At 41.7% G+C, this 26,284-nt stretch overlaps 1 protein-coding gene across 5 annotated transcripts in view; it reads right to left on the minus strand.

Moving 5' to 3' along the window:
• Positions 1 to 26,284, minus strand: part of CTNNA2 (catenin alpha 2) — a 1,366,752-nt gene that overhangs the window by 378,885 nt on the left and 961,583 nt on the right. The gene's annotated exons all lie outside the window — the stretch shown is intronic.

Here is a 26,284-nt window from a genome sequence, read left to right on the forward strand (position 1 = left end):
TCTTGTTGTAGCAAACGCCATAGAAAGTTCCCTGGGAAGGGGAATAAACTAGGAGGCTGGGATTAATATATATGCACTGCTGCTGCTGCTGCTGCTGTGTCGCTTCAGTTGTATACGCACTCCTATGTATCAAATAGATAACCTACAAGGACCTACCACATAGCACAGGGAACCATACCATGTAATGCTATGTATATGTAATAACCTATAAGAGAAAAAAATCTGAAAAAGTATATATATATATATATATATATATATATATATATATATGAAGGCAATGGCACCCCACTCCAGTACTTTTGCCTGGAAAATCCCATGGATGGAGGAGCCTGGTAGGCTGCAGTCCATGGGGTCGCTAGAGTCGGACACGACTGAGCAACTTCACTTTCACTTTTCACTTTCATGCACTGGAGAAGGAAATGGCAACCCACTCCAGTATTCTTGCCTGGAGAATCCAGGGACGGGGGAGCCTGGTGGGCTGCCGTTTATGGGATCGCACAGAGTCGGACACGACTGAAGCAACTTAGCAGCAGCAGCAGCCTATATATATATATATATATATATATATATATATATATATAACTGAATGGCTATATATATATATAACTGAATGGCTATGCCACACACCTGAAATTTACATGGTCTTGTAAATCAGTTATGTGTGTGCTGTGTGCTAAGTTGTTTCAGTCATATCCAGCTCTTTGTGACCCATGAACTGTAGCCAGCCAGGCTCCTCTGTCCATGGAATTCTCCAGACAAGAATACTGGAGTGGGTTATGATGCCCTTGTCCAGGGGATCTTCCTGACCCAGGGATCAAACCCACATCTCTTACGCCTCCTGCATTGGCAGGCAGGTTCTTCATCACTAGTGCCACCAGAGAAGTCCTAAGTCAACTATACTCCAATTTAAAAAAAAATTAAAGAAAAAGTGATGAGGAAAAAAATATCCAAAAACACTTTAAGAACCACAGATTTAGAATAGCAAGCAACCTCGAAGATCAGAAGTGGAAACTGAGGTTAAGGGACTCATCCAACTGGTTTGGGACCAAAATGGATTGTATCATTTAATTGGCAAATTCTTCCTTACTGAAACAAACCCATCCTTCTTTCTGAAGCTCTACGTTCTGCATACCTACAGCATCCAAGTCAGGTGACCCATCCTTTCTAACCAATTCTTCAGCCCAGAGTGAATTCTCCTGCTTCTGGAAACATAGGTGTTTAATATTTGAATCCCTCACTTAGCAATGAACATAGACTGCTTTTTATTCATTTATTCATTTGACAAGTATTTAATGAACACATTTTTGATAACTTGCATTCTTCCAGATGAAACATCTAAGACCTGTTTTCATGAAGCTTATATTTTAATGGGAGATAGGGAGAAATGTACATAAACAGGAAAATATCTAATAGTTGTATGTGCCATGGCAGATCATTAAAACAGGGTGGTATGAAAATGATCTGGTACCTTTTTTAGATTGAGTGTCAAGAAGACTTCTCAGAGAAAGCCTGCCAAGTGGGGAGTTGAATGACAAGGACATGGCTCTTCCTAAAACAGTGCAGATTGGCATTTGCGGTGGGCGGCGGTGGGGGGGGGGGCAGGGCGGGAATCAAAGGAAGAAGTGAGGCTGAAATAAAGTCAACAAGGGGGTTAGTGATGAAAGATGAGGTGAGGGAGGTAAGCAAGATGCAGCTGATTGGGGGCATCGAGGTCATGCTGAGAAATGGAGATTTTATTCTAAGCCTTCTGGGAAACCAAGCAAAGAATTGAGCTCTCTTTTCTTATAAGTCAGTCTTCTTGACCTCCACAGGTTAAAATCTTACTTTTAAAGTTATTTTTAAAATTTCTCATGACTCCTAGGCAGCCCAGACCTTTGTACACAGAAGGCTCTTCAATAAACAGCTGCCGATTGGCCAACTGATTGGCTCTAGTGAGAGCTAAGCAGCATCAATTGTGTCTGATTCTTTGCGACCCCATGAACTGTAGCCCGCAGGCTCCTCTGTCCATGGGATTTTCCAGGCAAGAATATTGGGGTGGATTGCCATGCTCCAGGGGATCTTCCCAACCCAGGAATGGAACCCAGGTCTCCTGCATTGCAGGTGGATTCTTATCTACTGAGTCACTAAGGAAGCCATAATAGGTTGGCTATTAACATGAAATATTTAAATCAGTTAATATTTTAAGTAGGGGCTTCACCCCTGGAGCAGTCAGAGGTCAGGATGATTGCAGTCCTCAACTTCAAATTCACAGGAAGGCTGAGGAAGTGAGCTCAGCATGTAGGCAGCTGCCTTCAGACACAGCGTATGACTCGAAGCCCAGACATGTGACAATGCCTCACACTGCTCTGAGCAGCTCGGAATGAAGGGAGCATCTTTGTGGACTCCTCCAGAGCAAAGGAAATTCTTTAACTTTGAAAAGAGGTTCTCACTAGGTCTTTGTATTCACGTGTCACATGGTTATAACTGAAACTCTGCAACAGGTAAATCTAACAATTCATGGTATCTTTATGTGAGACAACAGCCTGAATAGCCAGAGGGAATTAATTCAGAGAGGTTATTCTGCATTTTCTCTTTTAATTCACGCCCATATTTATATGCCTTTCTTTTGACTGGAGGGTCATCTTTAATTGCAGCTTTAAGGGAAGCAAAGAGAACATTAAACATTCTGAAAACTAGAATGCTTCTCATGTTAGCTGAGAATAACCTGACTTATTTTTCACCCTGAGCTCTACAAAAGGCAAACCTCAAGCAATTAGCAAAAAGAAAGAAAGAAAGAAAAAAAAAAGTGGTTGGGGGGATCATTCTCCTTCTACCTGGCCACCTGTGGTCTAAAGAGGTCCTCTAAGCTATGATGGGAGGAATCTGTGCCTTGGAAACCCAGGTAGATGCCAGCATCTTTTTAATCCTACGTGACGTGTGGGAGTGCTAAGAAGTATATATATAAATTCACTAATAGAAAAGAAAAAGAAGGAAAGAAGGAAGAGAGTGAAAGGAGGAAGGGAAGAAGGCAGAGAAGAAAGAACAGAACTGTCATGTGTGGAGAACTGCAAGAGAGAAGTCACTGATAGGAGACCACCAACGCTATATGGAGGCAGAGATCCTTACCTTCGAAGCTTGTAGGAAAGTGCCTGACACACCAGGAGGTAGGGTGTGGGGTTAGAGGAGTGAGAAAGAGAAACGTGGGAGGAAGGGAGGGAGAGAGGGAGAGGGCTGGGGAGAAGAGCGTGGGGAGAGAAAAGAATTGAATTTGAGAGACAGCAGGCAAGCCAGAGGAAAGAGAAACAAGACGAAAAGTTAGAAATGAAACGACAGAGACGAGATCTAGGCAATTATTCCCCAAATTTCCGGAGAATCAACCTGAGGCGATCTGCCTCTAACTGCAGATTCCCAGGCCGGATACCGGCTCCATTATAGCAGAAACTGGGGGTGATGGATTGTAGCTCTGGAATCTAATAAAAGTCAAACCCCAACACTACACAGGAGACGCTGATGTGCAGGTAGATCTGGGAACATGCTAAGGAGACGGGAGAAAGATGCGGCCCTAGCGCAGTAGCGGGACGGCACCCACTTGTCATCTTCAAGAACCAGAGTTTTCCACCTGTTAGGAGTGGTCCCCAGCTTCGCCCGTCCCCACATGACGTGCCCTTCGATGGCGTTTGAAAGGGCAAGCGGCTGAGCACGAGGATAACGACATAGGAAGCGGTATTCTCCTTCGCCAGTTGCATTTGCCATAGGCAGGGAAGCAGCCCTGGCTCCCCCGCCCGCGCTGGGATCACCAGGGGGCCCCGGGTGCTTGTGGAGTTTGGACACTGATTGGCACCAAGTGGTGAGAGAATCTCCCACATGAGGGATGAACTAGCGAAAGTGACTCGGTCTTGGAAAACGGACCAGCGGCAGTAGCAAGCCATCTAGCCTGACACGCATTTCCGATCGTCATGGTAACGCGCTCAGCGGCCGGGATGCTGCGGGGGAAGAGCGGCTGCGCGGGGACCGGGAGGCGCGTGGGGCCACCGCCCGCTCTGCGCTGCGCGCGCGCCGCCTGAAGCCGCCGGAGCATGGGGGCGGCAGAGCCCGGCCGGGAGCGCCGCCGCCCAGGCAAGGGAACAATTGCCTCTTGCGATGCTGACGACGTGGGCCCGGATTGTGTGTTACTATGACAATGGTAAATAGGTTCACGGGCGTTCAGAGAAGTGGCTACGTGCGGTGTGAGCTGCAGAAGGCACAGTCTCCCTCCAGTTTCAGAACACACGTACCCATTCATGGGTCTGTTTTCATATAGCACAAAATGAGGGGCTTAGGGAAGAACACTTAGTTTTAGTCACTGGGCATTTTCCTGATAGTGACCTGCGCTGAGTTTGACTTAGTGGCTACAACTATTTTTTTTTAAGCCTGGTAGTAGAAAGAAGAGAATGAAGCTTGCTTCTCAGATGATAATTACTTCGCCTGGGAGGTGGGGTTGGAGGGAGTGGGGGGAGTGGGGGATAAACTAAGTGTTTTGATAAAGTGGTTCTGTGAAATTCTACACATACCAGGAATGTCTCAAACATCACGTTTAAAAGAGACGACCACATATGAAATCGTGATTAGTTCTGTTGCTGCTTCCAAGTGGAATATCCTATCTTCTCTGAAACCTGTTAACACCTTTCAAAAAAGTAAACTAGAAAATGCAGAGCACTGTCAGAAGAGCTATAGCTTTTCCTAGAGTATAGATTACCTACTGTGTCAGAGCCAGTCTGTGAAACGTGTTTGCAGAAATAAGATATTGATGAACTACAGTCATAGTAAACAGGGAACTTACATTAATATTACCCACCACTGGTGATTTTGCATTTTATCATTCATCAGAGCCTACCAGTGCATGTATACACACATTCATAAGCAATAAACTCTGCCACAATTATCAGGATTTAGAATGTATAGCCTTCTATATTTAGAAAAGACAGATTTTTTAAAAGTCCACTATCATATGCAGAGGATGAGATGGTTAGATAGTATCACCGATCCACTCAATGGACGTGAATTTGAGCAAACTCCGGGAGATAATGGAGGACAGAGGAGCCTGGCATGCTGCAGTCCATGAGGTTGCAAAGAGTTAAAGACACGACTTAGCGAATGAACAACAATTATAAGCTTATAAAAATAAAGTCCACAGCTATCCTTGGTTGCAGTTTATCTGCATAAATTTAACAAATTCATTATATACCACAAATTATTTTAAATATGCTGTTCAGTAAAGAAACATAGTCAAAGATATCACTGGTTGGTTCTAAAATACTTCTTCCACTTCATCTCTACATGCACTTTTCCCAGCATCTGTATTTTATCCCATTAATACTTCCCTGGGAGTATTTCTGTTCCCACAAGCCAGACTGCCTCCAAGACCTCCTCACCTCCAGTCATGCCTGGAGAATCATCTTAATATGTTTTCTCTTGTGCCATCTCCCCTACTCCTCCACCACATGGAATCACCAAACTCTAAATTCAAGTCACATTTTCTTGTTTGAGAGTCCCTTCCATTCTGTTTAACCATGGTAAATATTTACTTGGTAGGTTTCTGAATTTTTCCATATTACATCAGTTTTGAACTTATATTGTTTCTTTTATTCATTTTTATATGTGAGCATGTCAAAGAATCTACCATGCCAAATTTATCTTTGTATCTGCCACAGTGGCTGACACATAAAAAAAAAAAATGAATTGAATGAATATTGATGTTGGCACATTCCAGTTGCTTCAGCTGCTTAGAGGAATTCCTGTGGTTATTCTCACCTTCTCCCTCAAAGATATCACCTCCCTAATGGAATGAAATGTGGAGACGTGGTTTGGATCCTGATTCAAACAAATCTACTTCCAAAAAAAAAAGAAAGAAAATTTGAAGGATAATGGGAGATACCTGAATATGGACTGTTTATCAGTAATTTTAAGGAATTACATTTGCAAAGTATTTTGCAATCATTTGCAAAGGTATGATAATGGTACTATGGTTATTTAAAAGCTTATTTTTGAGATATATACTAAAAATGTTTAGGAGTAAAAGGTTAACAGATATGTGATTTACTTTAAAATACAAATGATAATGCAACAGTGGCAAGACATTAATAATTGTTAAGTTCATTGTGAATAATTAAGTCTAATCAAGTAATTTTTTGGCTGCCTCTCTTGATACCACACTTGATAAAAAATAAAATAATAATAATAATAAAGAATGAAAGTAAGTAAGGACTATACCTCCACGTTGCAATTATCTGGGAGTGACTTTCGAATAGTCTATCTATTCCTTACTTAACTACCCTATAAGGCAAGCAGCTGACTGTATCACAATTCACAGAAGGTAAAGCATGGTTCAGCACTAGAGGTAGGTACCAGGGCTGCAGGAATCCAAGGGAAAAAACAGCTAGTAAACTTCAGAACACTAAAGCTTTATTCCACTCTAAAACATCTCCCACTCTGTTGGGAAATAGCCCATTGCCCAAGAAGGAAATGATAACTGCTGAATGCTAGAAAAATGACAAAAATAATGAAAATACCTCCCAGGTATAGAAAGAGATTCTAAAACTAGTAAGTATGGGCAAGTTTATTTTTAAAAGCTGTTCCATAAAACAAGAACAGTAATCCCATTACTGAAGATGAAGAAACTCAGGTCCTGATAGTGTATACATTTATCCTTGGGCTGTTTAAAAATTATTAAATGAATGAAAAATAATCCCCAAGATTAAGACAGTAGCTAAATCTCAGAATCAAAGCACAATCATTCCCTGACATTCTGACTATTACTTTAACATGCAATTCGGCCCTTATCTGTTCCTAAAACAGTGGGATGGAAAACCTTGCCTCATTTCTTACCAGCAGGCTACAGGAAGAGGAACACTCCCTGCTGCAGAAAAGAACCAGTTCAGGAGTTGTTGTCTTTTTACAGAACATCAAAAATTTCTAGAAGGCTTTTAAAATATGTTTCATTTTAACCCTCCTGACACCACTGCAGTTAGGTGGGTGGTAAATGCCATGTAGTTTACTTCATACATCAAAAATGCTTATGAGAGCTGAGATGATGTTCTAGGTGGCAATGGACACAGAGTAGACAGAATTCTGGAACTGGAGACTCAAATACAGTCTTACTATATCCACATCACCAAAGTCACAAAGCATTGCTTTTCTTTTTTGGCCCTCAGGGATTCTGGAAGAGCAAAACCATCAAAGTAAAAAGTCGTTTGTTTTCCACATGGGTTGAATAATATCCTGAGTGGTACACTTGGATCTCAAAAAGATTTCTGAAGCCTTTGCAATGTTCATAACAATTATGGAAAAGATGTACTATTCACTATATTATATAATGAAACAAACTTAGGGCTCAAAGAGCTGTGGCAAGTTTGGCAATATGCCCATTTCATTTTGTGAAGCAACTATTTAGTTGTTTAAAACAAAAACAACAACAGTAAAATGGTTGGTATCCATTAGCTCTTGTTAGGCAATTATACTGAAAGAAAGTAATTGAATTCTATTAAAAATATTTTTTTCTATTAAAAAAAATGTTTGTAAAATCCTCCAAACACCATTTATATTGAAATCAAGAAGACAATATTACATTCTTTCAGAAAATTACCTGTCTTTAAAATGAGTACTTCTTATACAGGGTTATTACTACTTGAACATAGTTAACCTATGCATATGGTCAAAGGAACTCAAGATGACTGTTTGTTTAGAGAGGGCTATCATCTGCAATGGGATTCCCTGGTGGGTCAAACAGTAGAGTCTGCCTGCAATGCAGGAGACTGGGATTAGATTCTTGGGTAGGGAAGATCCCCTGAAGAAGAAAATGGCAACCCACTCCAATATTCTTGCCTGGAAAATCCCATGAATGGAGGAGCCTGGCAGGCTACAGTTCATGGGGTCGCAAAGAATCAGATACAAGGGAGCAACTTCACTTTCACCATGTGAGTAGGGTTGATGAAAGATGAGCTTCTCCCTTCGACATCAGCTCCCAAAGCATAGCACCAAACTCTTAACATCCAATCACCAGTTATGAACTGGTGATTTGACAAACATCCATCAACATTTCTTCTAAGACCATTCTGAACTGCTAATGTTGAATGTTCAGTGTAAGATGCAGTGACCCAATAAAGGTAAAAACAGGTATATCTCTTGTCTGTCTTGTTTTATGGACTGAGAAAGAATCCCTGCCTAGCTGAAGACACTGTTTCGACTGTTTTTGTTACTCTGTTTCAGTCTATAAGTGGGGGGCAAAGTTGCTTTACAGTTAGAAGACCACCCACCACATAAACAGGTTAGAACTAAAAGCCTCTGAAATGAACTAAAAGCTTCTGAAATAAACTATAAACGCTTTTATATTGAGTGTCACCTTCACTTTCCAACCTTTGTTATGTACTGTAGAATTTACTGATTTATGAATGTCAGAGCTGAAAGGGATCTTAGAAATCCTCCCAAGCAACTTCCATTCTGTATATGCAGAAGAAATGTACCCTAAAATCACAGTGCTTCAGTTTAGTTCAGTTCAGTCACTCAGTTGTGTCCGACTCTTTGCGACCCCATGAATCGCAGCACTCCAGGCCTCCCTGTCCATCACCAACTCCCAGAGTCCACCCAAACCCATGTCCATCGAGTCACTGACGCCATCCAACCATCTCATCCTCTGTAGTCCCCTTCTCCTCCCGCTCTCAATCTTTCCCAGCATCAGGGTCTTTTCAAATGAGTCAGCTCTTAGCATCGGGTAGCCAAAGTACTGGAGTTTTAGCTTCAACATCAGTCCTTCCAATGAACACCCAGGACTGATCTCCTTTAGGATAGACTGGTTGGATCTCCTTGCAGTCCAAGGGACTCTCAAGAGTCTTCTCCAACACCACAGTTCAAAAGCATCAATTCTTTGGCACTCAGCTTTCTTCATAGTCCAACTGTCACATCCATACATGACCACTGGAAAAACCATAGCATTGACTAGACAGACCTTTGTTGGCAAAGTAATGTCTCTGCTTTTTAATATGCTGTCTACGTTGGTCATAACTTTCCTTCCAAGGAGTAAGTGTCTTTTAATTATATGGATGCAATCACCATATGCAGTGATTCTGGAGCCCAGAAAAAATAAAGCCAGTCACTGTTTCCCCATCTAGATCACAGTGCTAGTAAGTGACAAATCTAGAATTTAAACATGAATATTCCAACTCTGTGATCCGGACACAGCACTAAACCAGAAATATAATCTGGAGTTTGCTTTTGAGAAATTTCCATTTAGGCAATGTGGGAAAAAAATAGAGAAGGGGACTTAGAAACAACTAGAGAGCAATTTTAGACAGCATTTAACAGAGCACTTAGTTTTTAGATGAGTCATAATTCAAAGAAAGGAGGAATTAATGTGGACTTCTGGGACTGATTCCCCAATAAGAATGAAAACTTCAAAGAATAGAGTATCATCTAGAATATTTTATACATCCTCATACTTAGCACAGTTAATGAAACAGAGTAAGTACCAACAAAACATGGCTTTTGAATCCCTGGGTGGTGATATAGATTTGTGGTCAGAGAAGGCAATGGCAAGCCACTTCAGTACTCTTGCCTGGAAAATCCCATGGATGGAGGAGCCTGGTAGGCTGCAGTCCATGGGGTCACTACGAGTCGAACGTGACTGAGCAACTTCACTTTCACTTTTCACTTTCACGCAATGGAGAAGGAAATGGCAACCCACTCCAGTGTTCTTGCTTGGAGAATCCCAGGGACAGGGGAGCCTGGTGGGCTGCCATCTATGGGGTCGCACAGAGTCGGACACGACTGACGTGACTTAGCAGCAGCAGCAGCAAGTGAATAGTATGGCAAATAAGAGCCCATACAAAGGAAGTAGGATTTAATGGGTTAGAATAAGAGGGGTCTGGAGAAGGAAATGGCAACCCACTCCAGTATTATTGCCTGGAGAATCCCGTGGACAGAGGAGCCTGGTGGGCTGCTATCTATGGGGTCGCACAGAGTCGGATATGATTGAAGTGACTTAGCATGCATGCATGCATTGCAGGAGGAAACGGCAACCCACTCCAGTATTCTTGCCTGGAGAATCCCAGGGACAGAGGAGCCTGGTTGGCTGCCGTCCATGGGGTCGCACAGAGTCAGACATGACTGAAGCAGCAGCAGCAGCAGCAGAATAAGATGAACAGTGCAGAGACTACATAATATTGGAATTAGTATTATTTACTTGAAGGATGCTGAAAAACAACCTACTTAAGCCAAAGACATTTACTAGGAAGTAGCAGATGATGAATTTAGAGACTCCATCTCAGCATCACAAAGATGATCATCACCTATTTTCATGACTTCACTGGATTATGTTTAGACTGGTGTTGTAAGTGTAGGGAGAGTTTGAGAAACTTGTTAATGAATCCAGACTCCCACATACAAAATGAGATTTTTGAATGTGTGTGGTTGGTATCCTGTTCCGTTCTTTGTCTACGCAAATAGCAACAGATGGTTGGAGGGGGCTGGGAGGAGTGGGGTAATCTCGGAGGCAAGTTTAAATTGTCCCAGCTTCTCTTTTGCTGGATCTGCTCTGGATGAACCTTAGGGGAGAAGGAACATTGTACAAGAATCCAGTTCGGCTTTTACGTTGCCAAAAGGCTGGTGGCTCAGTTGGTAAAGAATCCACCTGCAATGCAGGAGACCTGGGTTTGATCCCTGGGTTGGTAAGATTCCCTGGAGAAGGAAATGGCTACCCACTCCAGTATTCTTGCCTGAAAAATCTCATAGACAGAGGAATCTGGCGGGCTACAGCCCATGAGGTCACAAAGAGTCAGACGTGACTCAGTGACTAAACCACTACCACCATCCAGTCCTCTTACTTGCCCCATACATGGATCTAGGGAATGCAGAAAAATCTCTTTTATCACCAACACCAACTGTGTTAAGGCAAGTGGCTTAGATTTTTGATGCCTTGATTTCCAGGTATTGCAAAAAGTGGTAGAATATCATAGAACTTTAAGGCATAAATTGATTTAATATGTTAAAGTGCTTTACTTTAGTTCCTGTGATATCACTCTATAAGGTTTGAAATAGAGCTGATGAGGATGCTGGTGAACATTTGTGAAGATTTATCAAAAGATACAATGACCCTTTAAGGAAATGTATCTTGTGTTCAGCAACCCCCTTGTGTGTCTTCAGTCCTATCACACGGTTCCAGCATGTTAGCTGTTTCACAGGTTCATGAACAAAGGTTTGTTTGGGCCCTAGGGCCTGGCACTTACTGCTCCTTCTCTGTGGAATATTCATCTTCTGGAGCCTTAACAGGATGCCTTCTTCTCATGATTCAGGTTTCAACTCAAATATCACCTCCTCAAGGAAGCACTGCCTAACCTTAGATAAGGTAGGACCCTTCCCTCAAATTTTCTATTCCATGGGTTTCTATGTTAACCTTCCCTAGCTTTTCAGGAGCTAAAAGTTATATGTCTGTTTGCTTATGAAATTACTGAGACATTCACAGACTAAGATATGCCTGCATATAGTAACTGCTCAACAGGTATTTGTTAAGTCCTGACTGGTAGACTGATTGATTGACAAGAACAGGGCATAAATGTTGAAAGCATAAATGTTGAAAACAGTATTAGTTATAGCTTCAAAAAAGAAGTTACCTTCTTCCAAAAAGGTAAATAACCAAAGCAAATTTCATATAGAATGACAGCACTAAGCTTTAATGCAAAATTTTTCTCTCTCTTTACTTGAGGTGAAAGGCAAACTAAAGAAGTGTGTTGGTTACTGTAACCAGATTCCTTCACTTTAAGTCAGAAGTTGAGAAAGGTTCTGGACCCTTTAGATGCCCATGTCTGTCCTCAGCCTGGTGAAATAAACTTGTCAAAAGCTTAGCCTCTCCTACCTACTCCTTTGCCTCCCTTCTAGGGTCTGAAATGAAGGGAATTCAACAAACTATAGTAATGCTTAATTTTTTAAATTTAGACCTGCACATGCCGGATGCGTAATAAGTTTTACTGGTCTTATTAGTTGCATAAAGGCCAAATAGTACCTAAAGACTTGGATGTTTCCTAGAAATATTTAACTTGTCGTCTTAGGATTGGGGCATCAATCTTTCAACCTTCAGAAAACCAAAGTCCAGTTTTAAGCAACTGCTTAGGAATATAAAAGGTTGGTTCATATGCCTAGCTGTTTCTACATTAAAAATTGTTCTAAAATCTAAATGGTTCTTCCTAGTTAAATACAATAATATTCTTTAATATTTATGTACTGTTATTTTAATTTTAAATTTCTATTTTTATAGGCAGAGGACAATTGAGCAGAAAAATGTTATACCCTCTCTCTCTCTCTCTAGCTATTCATGCTGTGAAGCAACCTGTTTTACTGTTTAAACCTGTTTGTTCTGTTTCAATTGTGCAGAGGAAACAGTTCTGGCACCTTGAAAAATCAAAGATCTATCACTCAATGGGAGAGCACAGCAACCTACAAAAGGGAATTATGAGGAATAGAGAAAAGATACAGAGTTTCTAAAACTTCACTGGGCTTATGAATCACCTGGGGATCATGTTAAAATGGAGATTCTGATTCAAGTCTATCATAGGTGGAGTCTGAGAGTCTGCGTTTCCAACAAGCTTTAGGTGATGCTTGTGCTACTGGTCCTTAGTGTTTAAGGATGATGTCTGGGTCGCGTGGCTTGAGAAAAAAAACCACTTTAGAGCATTTAGTACCTACAGTTAGAGTAACGTTGTTTACTCGCTAAGTCATGTCCGATTCTTTTGCGACCCCATGAACTGTAGCCCACCATCTCCTCTGTCCATGGGATTTCCCAGGCAAGAATACTTGAAGTGAGTTGTCATTTCCTTCTCCAGGAGATCTTCCCAACCCAGGGATCAAATCCACGTCTCCTTCATTGGCAGGTGGATTCTTTCCCACTGAGCCACCAGGGAAGCCCATAGTAACATTAAGCAAGTACTATTTTATTTAACCTGCAAAAACAACCACAAATACTTCCCTATCCATGCAGAGATGCAGCCTCTTCCTCCTGTCCTTGCGTTAGGATGACCATGTGACTAGCTTTGGCCAAGAGACCACAGCAATTGGCTGGAAGCTGAGACCTGAAAAGCACATCTGCACTGCGACTTGCACTCTCTGCTGCTCTTAGAACCATTCAATCACCGCACCATGTGCTGAAGCCAGCCTGCCAGGGGATGAAAGGCCACATGCAATAGAAGCAAGGCGCCCCAGCCAACAGCTGGCCAATCACAACTCCTTGAGGAAAGCCTTCCCAGGTCATCTGGTTTCCAGCTAATTCTCCAGTTAACCACAGACATCTGAGTGAGCACAGGCTGGTTTATACATATCTCCAGACATAACACGCAGGACCATAACCTAAATGACTGTTGTTTTAACCACCAAGGTTTTGGTTTGTTTGTTTGCTTTGTTCTGCTTTTTTTTTCTGCAGCCTCTAAAATATGCACTGCGGTGCAGGAGCAGCTAGCGGTGGTTGGGAGGCACAGGAGCAGTAAGCGGCAGAGAGGATATACCCCATGTCCAAGGTCAGGAACCGCGGCTATGTTGGAGCAGTCGTGAAGAGATATCCCGTGTTCAAGGTAAGAGAAACCCAAGGAAGATGGTAGCCGCTGAGAGAGGGCATCAGAGGGAAGACAGACTGAAACCACAATCACAGAAAACTAGCCAATCTGATCACATGGACCACAGGCCTTGTCTAACTCAATGAAACTTGGCCATGCCATGTGGGGCCACCCAAGACGCGTGGGTCATGGTGGAGAGATCTGACAGAATGTGGTCCACTGGAGAAGGGAATGGCAAACCACTTCAGTATTCTTGCCTTGAGAACCCCATGAACAGTATGAAAAGGCAAAATGATAGAATACTGAAAGACGAACTCCCCAGGTCGGTAGGTGCCCAATATGCTACAGGAGATCAGTGGAGAAATAACTCCAGAAAGAATGAAGGGATGGAGCCAAAGCAAAAACAACACCCAGTTGTGGATGTGACTGGTGATAGAAGCAAGGTCTGATGCTGTAAAAAGCAATATTGCATAGGAATCTGGAATGTTAGGTCCATAAATCAAGGCAAATTGGAAGTGGTCAAACAGGAGATGGCAAGACTGAACGTTGACATTCTAGGAATCAGTGAACTAAAATGGACTGGAATGGGTGAATATCTACTGTTGTGGGCAGGAATCTCTTAGAAGAAATGGAGTAGCCATCATAGTCAACAAAGGAGTCCAAAATGCAGTACTTGGATGCAATCTCAAAAACAACAGAATGATCTCTGTTCATTTCCAAGGCAAACCATTCAATATCAAGGTAATCCAAGTCTATGCCCTGACCAGTAATGCTGAAGAAGCTGAAGTTGAACAGATCTATGAAGACCTACAAGACCTTCTAGAACTAACACCCAAAAAAGATGTCCTTTTCATTATGGGGGGCTGGAATGCAAAAGTAGGAAGTCAAGAAACATCTGGAGGAACAGGCAAATTTGGCCTTGGAGAACAGAATGAAGCAGGGCAAAGGCTAATAGTTTTGCCAAGAGAATGCATTGGTCATAGCAAACATCCTCTTCCAACAACACAAGAGAAGATGCTACACATGGACATTACCAGATGGTCAACACCGAAATCAGATTGATTATACTCTTTGCAGCTAAAGATAGAGAAGCTCTACACAGTCGGCAAAAACAAGACTGGGAGCAGAATGTGGCTCAGATCATGAACTCCTTATTGCCAGATTCAGACTGAAATTGAAGAAAGTGGGGAAAACCACTAAAACATTCACATGTGACCTAAATCAAATCCCTTATCATTATACAGTGGAAGTAAGAAATAGATTTAAGGGACTAAATCTGATAGACAGAGTACCTGATGAACTATGGACAGAGGTTTGTGATATTGTACAGGAGACAGGGATCAAGACCATCCTCAAGAAAAAGAAATGCAAAAAAGCAAAATGGTTTTCTGAGGAGGCCTTATAAATAGCTATGAAAAGAAGAGAAGTGAAAAGCAAAGGAGAAAAAGGAAAAATATACCTATTGAATGCAGAGTTCCAAAGAATAGCAAGGAGAGATAAGAAAGCCTTCCTCAGCAATCAGTGCAAAGAAATAGAGGAAAACAACAGAATGGGAAAGGCTAGAGATCTCTTCAAGAAAATTAGAGATACCAAGGGAACAAAGATAGACTCAATAAAGGACAGAAATGGTATGGACCTAACAGAAGCAGAAGATATTAAGAAGAGGTGGCAAGAATATACAGAAGAACTGTACAAAAAAGATCTTCATGACCCAGATAATCACTATGGTGTGATCACTCACCTAGAGTCAGACATCCTGGAATGTGAAGTCAAGTGGGCCTTAGGAAGCATCACCACAAACAAAGCTAGTGGAGGTGATGGAATTCCAGTTGGGCTATTGCAAATCCTAAAAGATGATGCTGTGAAAGTGCTGCACTCAATATGCCAGCAAATTTGGAAAACTCAGCAGATGCCACAGGACTGGAAAAGGTCAGTTTTCATTCCAATCCCAAAGAAAGGCAATGCCAAAGAATCCTCAAACTAATGCACAATTGCACTCATCTCACACGCTAGTAAAATAATGCTCAAAATTCTCCAATCCAGGGTTCAGCAATATGTGAAGTGTGAACTTCCAGGTATTCAAGCTGGTTTTAGAAAAGGCAGAACCAGAGATCAAATTGCCAACATCCCCTGGATCATCAAAAAAGCAAGAAAGTTCTGAAAAACATCTATTTCTGTTTTATTGACTATGCCAAAGCCTTTGATGGTGTGGATCAGAATACACTGTGGAAAATTCTGAAAGAGATGGGAATACCAGGCCACCTGACCTGCCCCTTGAGAAACCTATATGCACGCCAGGAAGCAACAGTTAGAACTGGACATGGAACAACAGACTGGTTCCAAATAGGAAAAGAAGTATGTCAAGGCTGTATATTGTCACTGTGCTTATTTAACTTGTATGCAAAGTACATCATGAGAAATGCTGGGTTCGATGAAGCAGAAGCTGGAATCAAGGTTGGTGGGAGAAACATCAATAACCTCAGATATGCAGATAACAACACCTTTATGGCAGAAAGTGAAGAAGAACTAAAGAACCTCTTGATGAAAGTGAAAGAGGAGAGTGAAAAAAGTTGGCTTAAAGCTCAACATTCAGAAAACTAAGATCATGGCATCTGGTCCTGCCACTTCATGGCAAATAGATGGGGAAACAGTGGAAACAACGTCAGACTTTATTTTTTTCGGCTCCAAAATCACTGCAGATGGTGATTGCAGCCACGAAATTAAAAGACGCTTACTCCTTGGAAGGAAAGTTATGACCAACCTAGATAGCATATCAAAAAGCAGAGACATTACTTTGCCCACAAAGGTCCATCTAGTCAAGGCTATAGTTTTTCCAGTGGTCATGTGTGGAGGTGAGAGTTGGAATATATGGAAAGCTGAGCGCAGAATTGATGCTTTTGAACTTCGTGTTGGAGAAGACTCTTGAGAGTCCCTTGACCTGCAAGGAGATCCAACCCGTCCATCCTAAATGAGATCAGTCCTGGGTGTTCATTGGAAGGTCTGATGTTGAAGCTGAAACTCCAGTACTTTGGCCACATGATGAGAAGAGATGATTCATTTGAAAAGACCCTGATGCTGGGAAAGATTGAGGTCAGGAGGAGAAGGGGACAACAGAGGATGAGATGGTTGGATGGCATCACGGACTCAACGGACATGAGTTTGGGTAGGCTCCAGGAGTTGGTGGTGGACAGCGAGGCCTGGTGTGCTGCAGTTCATGGAGTCACAAAGAGTTGGACACGACTGAGTGACTGAACTGAACTGATTTAAGGAGTGATAAGAGAAGAAGTCAATGGCACCCCACTCCAGTACTCTTGCCTGGAGAATCCCAGGGACGGGGAGCCTGGTGGGCTGCTGTCTATGGGGTCGCACAGAGTCGGACATGACTGAAACGACTTAGCAGCAGCAGCAGCAGCAGCAGCAAGAGTTTAATTTAGAGGTGTAGACACTATTCCAGCTTATGACTCTTTTTCCATCCTGTCTCCCTTCTTTTATAATTTTGTTCTCATATAATAGAAATGAATATAACTAGTTACTGCAATAGAATTTGAATTATTTCTATTATTTATATCTTTTTATTTTAATTATATCTATTATTTATGTCTTTTATTTTACTATTTTGAATACTTCTGTTTGGAAACTAGTTGCTTGCTCAGGTCATGCAGCTTATAAATGGCAGAATACTTCTCAGCCTAGAGTCAAAAATTTTAAAATTCCTTGTAGTAAGCTATTCAGTGTCTCAGATTCTTCTGCTAAAACACAAATACAGAATTACATTCTGAAGGACTTGATCTCTAGCCATCACCTTATTTCATGTTTGAGAAGGTAATGCAAGGTCCATTTACAGAGAAATGATCTTAGGCTGATATCAGTTGCCAATGGCAAACCCTCTTGGGCAAAGGACTCAAAGTCAGTCAGTCCTTGACCCAGAGTCCGTAGACAGACAGCACTGGTCTTGCACTTCCTTGGTGACTCAGATGGCAAAGAATCTGCCTGCAATTCAGGATACCCAGGTTCCATCCCTGGATTGCAAAGATTCCCTGGAGAAGGGAATGGCAACCCTCTCCAGCATTCTTGTCTGGAGAATTTCACTGAGAGAGGAGCCTGGTGGACTGCAGCACATGGGGTGGCAAAGAGTTGGAGATGATGGAGCAACTAACATGATGTTACACTAAAAATGTCACTTTGCAGCTTTACGCATTGTTGGGTAGCCTCTCCCAATATTGGTGGTCCTTGACCATTTGGGCTCTTCTCAAAACCTGTCAATCTCCTCCACATTTTTTCTTTTTCACAGCCACGTGAGTTACTTATTACTCACAGCCTCAGGGGCCATGCCTACTATTAGAAGCCATTCACTGTGGACTTGGGCAGTGTTCCTTACTTTGTTCCTCCTATTGAAGTGCTCTCCACCTCTTCTGCTCCCTCCTATTCTTCCATGTTGAGAATCATCACTTTAAAAGAAGCTTTCCAAACTAGTATTGCATAAGCTGAATAGGGTCTACAATATCACCTGTTTATAGAATGGAATTCTTAAAAATTAGAATTTGAAAGCCTTTAATCAAAACCGTGCACTTGCAGATAGCACAGGCCATATACTCCCCATCCACATTACCTCACCAGTCTGCAAAGTCTTCTGATTGTGCATTATGTGTGTGTACCCACTCAGCCGTGTCTGACTCTTTGCAACACTTTGGATTATAGCCTGCCAGGTTCCTCTGTCTATGGGATTTTTCAGGCAAGAATACTGGAGTGGGATGTCATTTTCCTCCTCCAGGGGATCTTCCCAGCCCAGGGATCAAACCTGCATCTTCTGTGTCTCTTGAATTGCAGGTGAATTCTTTACTCCCTGAGCCATAGAGGAAGCTGATTGTCCATCAGCTGCGATTTAGTCTTTCTCACTGAGGATTTGTGTCTACTGCCACCACGGTAACTACTAAGCATGTTTCAAGGATTCCCTGGATCCTTATGTCCAGATGTAACCTTTATTCACATCTTTAATTGCTTACTCTTATTTATTTACCTATTTATTTATTGAGCCATGCCTTGCAGCTTGCAGGATCTTAGTTCCCCAACCAGGGATTGAACCCAAGCCCTGGACAGTGAGAGTTCAGAGTCCTAATCACTGGACCACCAGGGAATTCCCTTTAACTACTTACTCTTAGCTCTAAACACTGGAGTTTTCTCTCACATCTTACTCTTCCTTACCTTTCATCTATCCTTAATCAATCCATTCATTTGAAGTCATCTTTAATTGTTTCTTAGAGAAATCACCATGGAAAGGATTGTGGATTCCACTACAAAACCATGTTTGTGCTTGTCCTGTCCTGTCCATCTCTCATGTAATATAGTCAGTCTTACATGATATTTCAGTGGGGCAGATACGGGAGCCTCCCAACTCCTCTCCCTGCTTTCAGTATCCTTTTCCCTGCTCTTCATGTTCAAGACAATCATCAGGATTTTATTCCTTGGACCCACATTTTATTTTTTTTATTTTTATTTTTTCCTCCATTTTTTTAAATTTTATTTTTTAACTTTACAATATTGTATTGGTTTTGCCATATATCAACATGAATCTGCCACAGGTATACAGGTGTTCCCCATCCTGAACCCTCCTCCCTCTTCCCTCCCCGTATCATCCCTCTGGGACCCACATTTTAGAAATCACAATCCTGATGGAAAGTATTCTCAATCTGTCTCTAACACTCCAGTCTCATGTCTCCCCTTCCCTCCCTTTCATCCTGTGCTCCAGACACTGTAAACATATCAGAAGCACATATAGCTTTTTCACAGACTTTGCCTACTGGCTGGAGTAGCTTTCCTTCCCTCTGGCCAACCCTCCTCCTTTTCTCCCAGCTCCTCTGTCCTTGCTCAATTAGCTACAGAAATCTCTCCAACCTCAGTTTCTGTTTACATCTCTGCCATAGCATGAATCACATTGCTTTGTTACCATCACCTCCAGTCCAGATTCAAGAATACCCAAGGCAGGGGCCACATTTTATCTAACTTTATCTCAACAGCTAAACCTCCATTTGACTTAAACTAACAAAAACAAATAAGAACAGCAGCAGCATTGATACTGAATTATTAAAAAGGCATTCTCAAGGTGCCTGTGAAAGATTAAGAAGTGGTTCCAGAGAAAGGGAGATGGCTGAATAAAGACATAAATGCATTCAACTGGCTAATTTACCACAGAAGGCTCACTGCTCATGGCTGGTGAGGGATTTCCCGCACAAACTAGATGTATGAAATGCAGCCACATATAAATGGCATTAATCTGTATGACTTCAAAAGCTTGGACCTTTCTGTGTTAACAATGTGTGCCTATATATCAATGTAATATAGTTTTTTTTTATATTTAACTCAGATTCCCCAGGCTATTGATTAAGCAAGAATTCAAGCCAGTTAATAAACATACTTCAGCAAGAATTTCTAAAAAGCCAGCACTGTGCCAGATTGCACTAAGAGGAAAGCGGGCACATTTATCAGTGCAATGTGGAAAGTCCTATGCTCTTTATATATGGCTTCTCATAACTGATAGTCTTCCACACCTACAGGGGTAGATATTAGAGGATTCTAAAATCTGCAAGGACAAAATTGGCAACATCTGGAAAATTCTATAAAACAAGATCATTAAATGTTAAGATGTATCACAGACAGAATTTACTACTGAATTAAATTGGTTCCATTATTTGTTTTGAGGAGAGGAGGTGAGACTTGTTAATATTAAGAAGAAGAACTGTAGCTGTCCAGTTATCCCCATAAATCCTTGGGGCCTTGAGAGAAAAGAGATTTTTACACCAGCATCTTGTTATAGCATTTGAAACCCAAACTTTTAGAATCACTTCTTGGTATGGTGAGTGCCAAGTTAATGTCAAATACACCTGTCAGTTTACAATTAAATACATGTTTCTGAATCTGCTCTGGCACATTGGTTTGTTACGTGCTGTGCTTAGTTTCTCAGTCATGTACGACTCTTTGCGACCCCATGGACTGTAGCCTGCCAGGCTGCTCTGTCCATGGGGATTCTCCAGGCAAGAATACTGGAATGGGTTGCCATGCCCTCCTCCAGGGGATTTTCTCAACCCAGGGATTGAACCCAGGTCTCTCATATTGCAGGCAGATTCTTTATCATCTGAGCCACCATGGAAGCCCAAGCATACTATAGAGGGTAGACTATCCCTTCTCCAGGGGATCTTCCCAACCCAGGAATTGAACTGGGGGTCTCCTGCATTGAAGACGGATTCTTCACCAGCTGAGCTATCAGGGAAGCCCAGGTTTGATGTTATAGAATGTCCCAAATAAGTGGGTGAAGACATGAAAAACAAGATTTTGCCTGATTGAGATAATGTTTGTGAATCAAACAACAGTGCAGAGTCTAGTTCATTTGACAAATGTATTTAAACACTCTAACTTCCACAGAGCATTGTAAGTAGCAGTGCATTAAACTGTTTTCAGACATGAACACTTCTGTGGAAATAATCTGGCTGGCTAGTCACTTAATAGGATGTGGGAATGAAACCCTTGGAAGCTCCCAGAAGGAACACTGAAGACCCCAAAACCCAAGACTCCCTCTGCCTCTGCATAAAGGAGGGAGGGAATGGGAATAGGAAGAAAGGATGGTTCCAAGTAACCAAGAACAGATTCCAACAGGGATCTCAGTGGGCACCCCAGCCAGATGAAGGAAAGGGAAACAAAAAGGCTTCTATTTGTGGTGGAGTGTGTGTGTGTGTGTATGTGTGTGGAGTATATAGAGGAAAACAATAAAGCAGCAAAAGAGATATTAAGAGATATTGAGATTGAAATATGTACAACCTTTTAGGAGGACAATCTGGCCTTAGGTATTGAAAGTTTTTTTTTAAGGCCTCACCCTCTGAACCCAATCCTGAGGGCTTTACTCTTGTGACTTAATAACCCCTGGCAGGCCCTACCTCCATATAAAACTACATTGGGGATCAGGTTTCAATACATGGATTTGAGGGGATATAAACCATCAGTCTTCACTACTGTGTGAGATGGGTGCAATTGTGCAGTAGTTTGAGGATTCTTTGGCACTGCCTTTCTTTGGGATTGGAATGAAAACTGACCTTTTCCAGTCCTGTGGCCACTGCTGAGTTTTCCAAATTTGCTGGCATATTGGGTGCAGCACTTTCATAGCATCATCTTTCATGATTTGTAATAGCTCAACTCGAATTCCATCACCTCCACTAGCTTTGTTCATAGTGATGCTTTCTAAGGCCCACTTGACTTCACATTCCAGGATGTCTGGCTCTAGGTCAGTGATCACACCATCGTGATTATCTGGGTCGTGAAGCTCTTTTTTGTACAGTTCTTCTGTGTATTCTTGCCACCTCTTCTTAATATCTTCTGCTTCTGTTAGGTCCATACCATTTCTGTCCTTTATCGAGCCCATCTTTGCATGAAATGTTCCCTTGGTATCTCTAATTTTCTTGAAGAGATCTCTAGTCTTTCCCATTCTGCTGTTTTCCTCTATTTCTTTGCATTGATTGCTGAGGAAGGCTTTTTTAATCTCTCCTTACTATTCTTTGGAATTCTGCATTCAGAGGCTTATATCTTTCCTTTTCTCCTTTGCTTTTCGCTTCTCTTCTTTTCACAGCTATTTGTAAGGCCACCTCTGCTGAAGCTGAAACTCTAATACTTTGGCCACCTCATGCAAAGAGTTGACTCATTGGAAAATACCCTGATTCTGGGAGGGATTGGGGTCAGGAGGACAAGGGGACAACAGAGGATAAGATGGCTGGATGGCATCACCGACTCGATGGACATGAGTTTGAGTGAACTCCGGGAGTTGGTGATGGACAGGGAGGCCTGGCATGCTGTGATTCATGGGGTGGCAAAGAGTCAGACAGGACTGAGGGACTGAACTGAACTGAACTGAAACCATCAGTCTATTGTAGTGTATATATGAGGATGTTATCCCAATAAATTCATAATGGCTAAAAAACAGATGCTGCCTAACTGGTAAGAAAGAAGAGATGGATAAATTTATTAGAATGGTTTGCAGTTATTGAAGATGATCCTATCAATTTGTATTCTGTCTATGGGAAAATGTCAGCAATGAAAAAATCAGTTACAAAGTAGTATGTATTGGCATAATGTTATTGTATTTTTATAAAATATAAATACATATAAAATAGGCCAATTCTAGAAGAATATGTCCTCAACAATTAACAGTTTATCTCCAAGTGGTTAAATTTTAGGTGATAATCATTTTAAATTTTATTTTTTTCTTGTCTTTTTTCCTTTTCTTCATTCTTCTATAATAAAAAAGTCACACTTAAACATCCAAGAGAAATACATACAGACTGACAGTGATAAGAAAATAGGAATAATATAAGCCAGGGGTTGCATAAAACACATACAAGGGCTCTACAAATAGCTGTGAAAAGAAGAGAAGTGAAAAGCAAAGGAGAAAAGGAAAGATATAAGCATCTGTATGCAGAGTTCCAAAGAATAGCAAGGAGAGATAAGAAAGCCTTCCTCAGCGATCAATGCAAAGAAATAGAGGAAAACAACAGAATGGGAAAGACTAGAGATCTCTTCAAGAAAATTAGAGATACCAAGGGAACATTTCATGCAAAGATGGGCTCAATAAAGGCCAGAAATGGTATGGACCTAACAGAAGCAGAAGATATTAAGAAGAGGTGGCAAAAATACACAGAAGAACTGTACAAAAAAGAGCTTCACGACCCAGATAATCACGATGGTGTGATCACTGACCTAGAGCCAGACATCCTGGAATGTGAAGTCAAGTGGGCCTTAGAAAGCATCACTATGAACAAAGCTAGTGGAGATGATGGAATTCGAGTTGAGCTATTTCAAATCCTGAAAGATGATGCTATGAAAGTGCTGCACCCAATATGCCAGCAAATTTGGAAAACTCAACAGTGGCCACAGGACTGAAAAGGTCAGTTTTCATTCCAATCCCAAAGAAAGGCAGTGCCAAAGAATGCTCAAACTACCACACAATTGCACTCATCTCACACGCTAGTAAAGTAATGCTCAAAATTCTCCAAATCAGGCTTCAGTAGTACGTGAACCATGAACTTCCAGATGTTCAAGCTGGTTTAGAAAAGGCAGAGGAACCAGAGATCAAATTGCCAACATCCTCTGGATCATGGAAAAAGCAAGAGAGTTCCAGAAAAACATCTATTTCTGCTTTATTGACTATGCTAAAGCCTTTGACTGTGTGGATCACAATAAACTATGGAAAATTCTTCAAGAGATGGGCATACCAGACCACCTGACCTGCCTCTTGAGAAACCTATATGCAGGTGAGGAAGCAACAGTTAGAACTGGACATGGAACAACAGACTGGTTCCAAATAGGAAAAGGAGTACGTCAAGGCTGTATGTTGTCACTGTGCTTATTTGACTTCTATGCAGAGTACATCATGAGAAACGCTGGGCTGGAAGAAGCACAAGCTGGAATCAAGATTGCTGGGAGAAATATCAATAACCTCAGATATGCAGATGACATCACCCTTATAGCAGAAAGTGAAGAGGAACTAAAAAGCCTCTTCATGAAAGTGAAAGAGGAGAGTGAAAAAGTTGACTTAAAGCTCAACATTCAGAAAACTAAGACCATGGCATCTGGTCCCATCACTTCATGGTAGATAGATGGGGAAAAAGTGGAAACAGTGTCAGACTTTATTTTTCTGGGCTCCAAAATCACTGCAGATGGTGATTGCAGCCATGAAATTAAAAGACACTTACCCTATGGAAGGAAAGTTATGACCAACCTAGATAGCATATTGAAAAGCAGAGACATTACTTTGCCAACAAAGGTCCATCTAGTCAAGGCTATGGTTTTTTCCAGTGGTCATATATGGATGTGAGAGTTGAACTGTGAAGAGAGCTGAGTGCCAAAGAATTGATGCTTTTAAACTTGGTGTTGGAGAAGACTCTTGAGAGTCCCTTGGACTGCAAGGAGATCCAACCAGTCCATTCTAAAGGAGATCAGTCCTGGGTGTTCATTGGAAGGACTGATGCTGAAGCTGAAACTCTAATACTTTGGCTACCTCATGTGAAGAGTTGACTCACTGGAAAAGACCCTGATGCTGGGAGGGATTGGGGACAGGAGGAGAAGGGGACGACAGAGGATGAGATGGCTGAATGGCATCACTGACTCAATGGACATGAGTGAGTGAACTCCTGGAGTTGGTGATGGACAGGGAGGCCTGGCGTGCTGTGATTTATGGGGTTGCAAAGAGTCGGGCACGAGTGAGCGACTGAACTGAACTGATACTTACTGCCACATGTATGTGTGTGTGTGTGTGCTCAGTCTTATCTGACTCTTTGCAACCCCATGGACTATAGCCCACTAGTCTCTTCTGTCCATGGAATTTTGTAACCAAGAAGACTAGAGTAGGTTGCCATTTCCTACTCCAAAGGATCTTCCCAACCCAGGGATCAAACCCGCATCTCTTGCATTGGCAGGCAAATTCTTTACCACTATTCCATCTGGGAAGCAACCAACCTTTGTTAAGAGCCCTACTAAGTGCTAAGTACTGAGATAGACACATACTTTGAATTCTGTGTTTGGAATTTAATAGAACAGAGAACAAGATTCAGAAAATGCAAGGTTTTTATCTGAATTCTTTTTATCACCAATAAAAAGAATACCAATCTTAGGCAATCGCTTAACATTTCTGACCCTTCAACTCCTCAATTATAAAACTAGACATTAAAGATATCTGGGTTACTTTTTCAGGTTAGAATGTGAATACTTCTAATAGAATGTTCTAATATAATGCTTTTCAAAATTTAATTTTAACCTGGAGTTAATTGTAAAATGCAGATTTGATTCAACATATCTAGAAAGAAACCTAAACTTCTGCCTTTCTAACATACTATAAGGCTGCTAGTCCTAGGCTTACACTTTTGAGTTGCAAAACTCTAATACACATGAGCTCGTTGAATTTTCCCCAAGAATCCTTTAAGATTGCCATCCTTGGTCCTATTTCACTGATAATGGAGTGACCTGTGTAGGATCATACTCAGAGAGAATGGGAAAGCAGAAGTCTTTTTATTCCTAAGCTCCAAGATGTTTAATGTCGCATTCTGTTCTAAACTACTATAATTAGAAATGACTGCCACACTCATATAAAGTGAACAGCACCAGCAGCAGAATTGATAAAGGTAAGCTGTTAACAGAGTTCAGAAGAATGAGAGATCACTTTACATGGGAATCAATAAAGAAGACATAGAGGAAATTTAACATCAACCTTGAAGGATGGTGAGGATGAAGGTAAGCAAAGATAGAGAGAGTATATACCCCAGTTAGGTGTAATATGACATGATCAGAGCATATGGCAATGCAGAGGGAGCTTGCAGAGCAGGGCCTGGGATAGCAGAACAGGCCTCAGGAACTAATCCACGTATTTATTACAAGAGTCAAAGATAACTCGAAGGTGTTCAGTCTTTGAGACTAGAAAGTGAAAGTGAAGTCACTCAGTCGTGTCTAACTCTTTGTGACCCTATAGACTGTAGCCTAACAGGCTCCTCCGTCCATGGAATTTTCCAGGAAGAGTACTGTAGTGGGTTGCCATTTCCTTCAAAACTAGAAGGGTACAGCAAGCTAAAAATTTCAGCATAGCATTGGAAGCCCTTTTTAAAAAAATAGAATTCATTTAATGGCAACTGCTGCTGCTGCTAAGTTGCGTCAGTCGTGTCCGACTCTGTGCAACCCCATAGACGGCAGCCCAACAGTCTCCTCTGTCC

The sequence above is a fragment of the Bubalus bubalis genome, chromosome 12 (genome assembly GCF_019923935.1).
Source record: "Bubalus bubalis isolate 160015118507 breed Murrah chromosome 12, NDDB_SH_1, whole genome shotgun sequence".
In the NCBI taxonomy this organism is placed as follows: domain Eukaryota; kingdom Metazoa; phylum Chordata; class Mammalia; order Artiodactyla; family Bovidae; genus Bubalus; species Bubalus bubalis.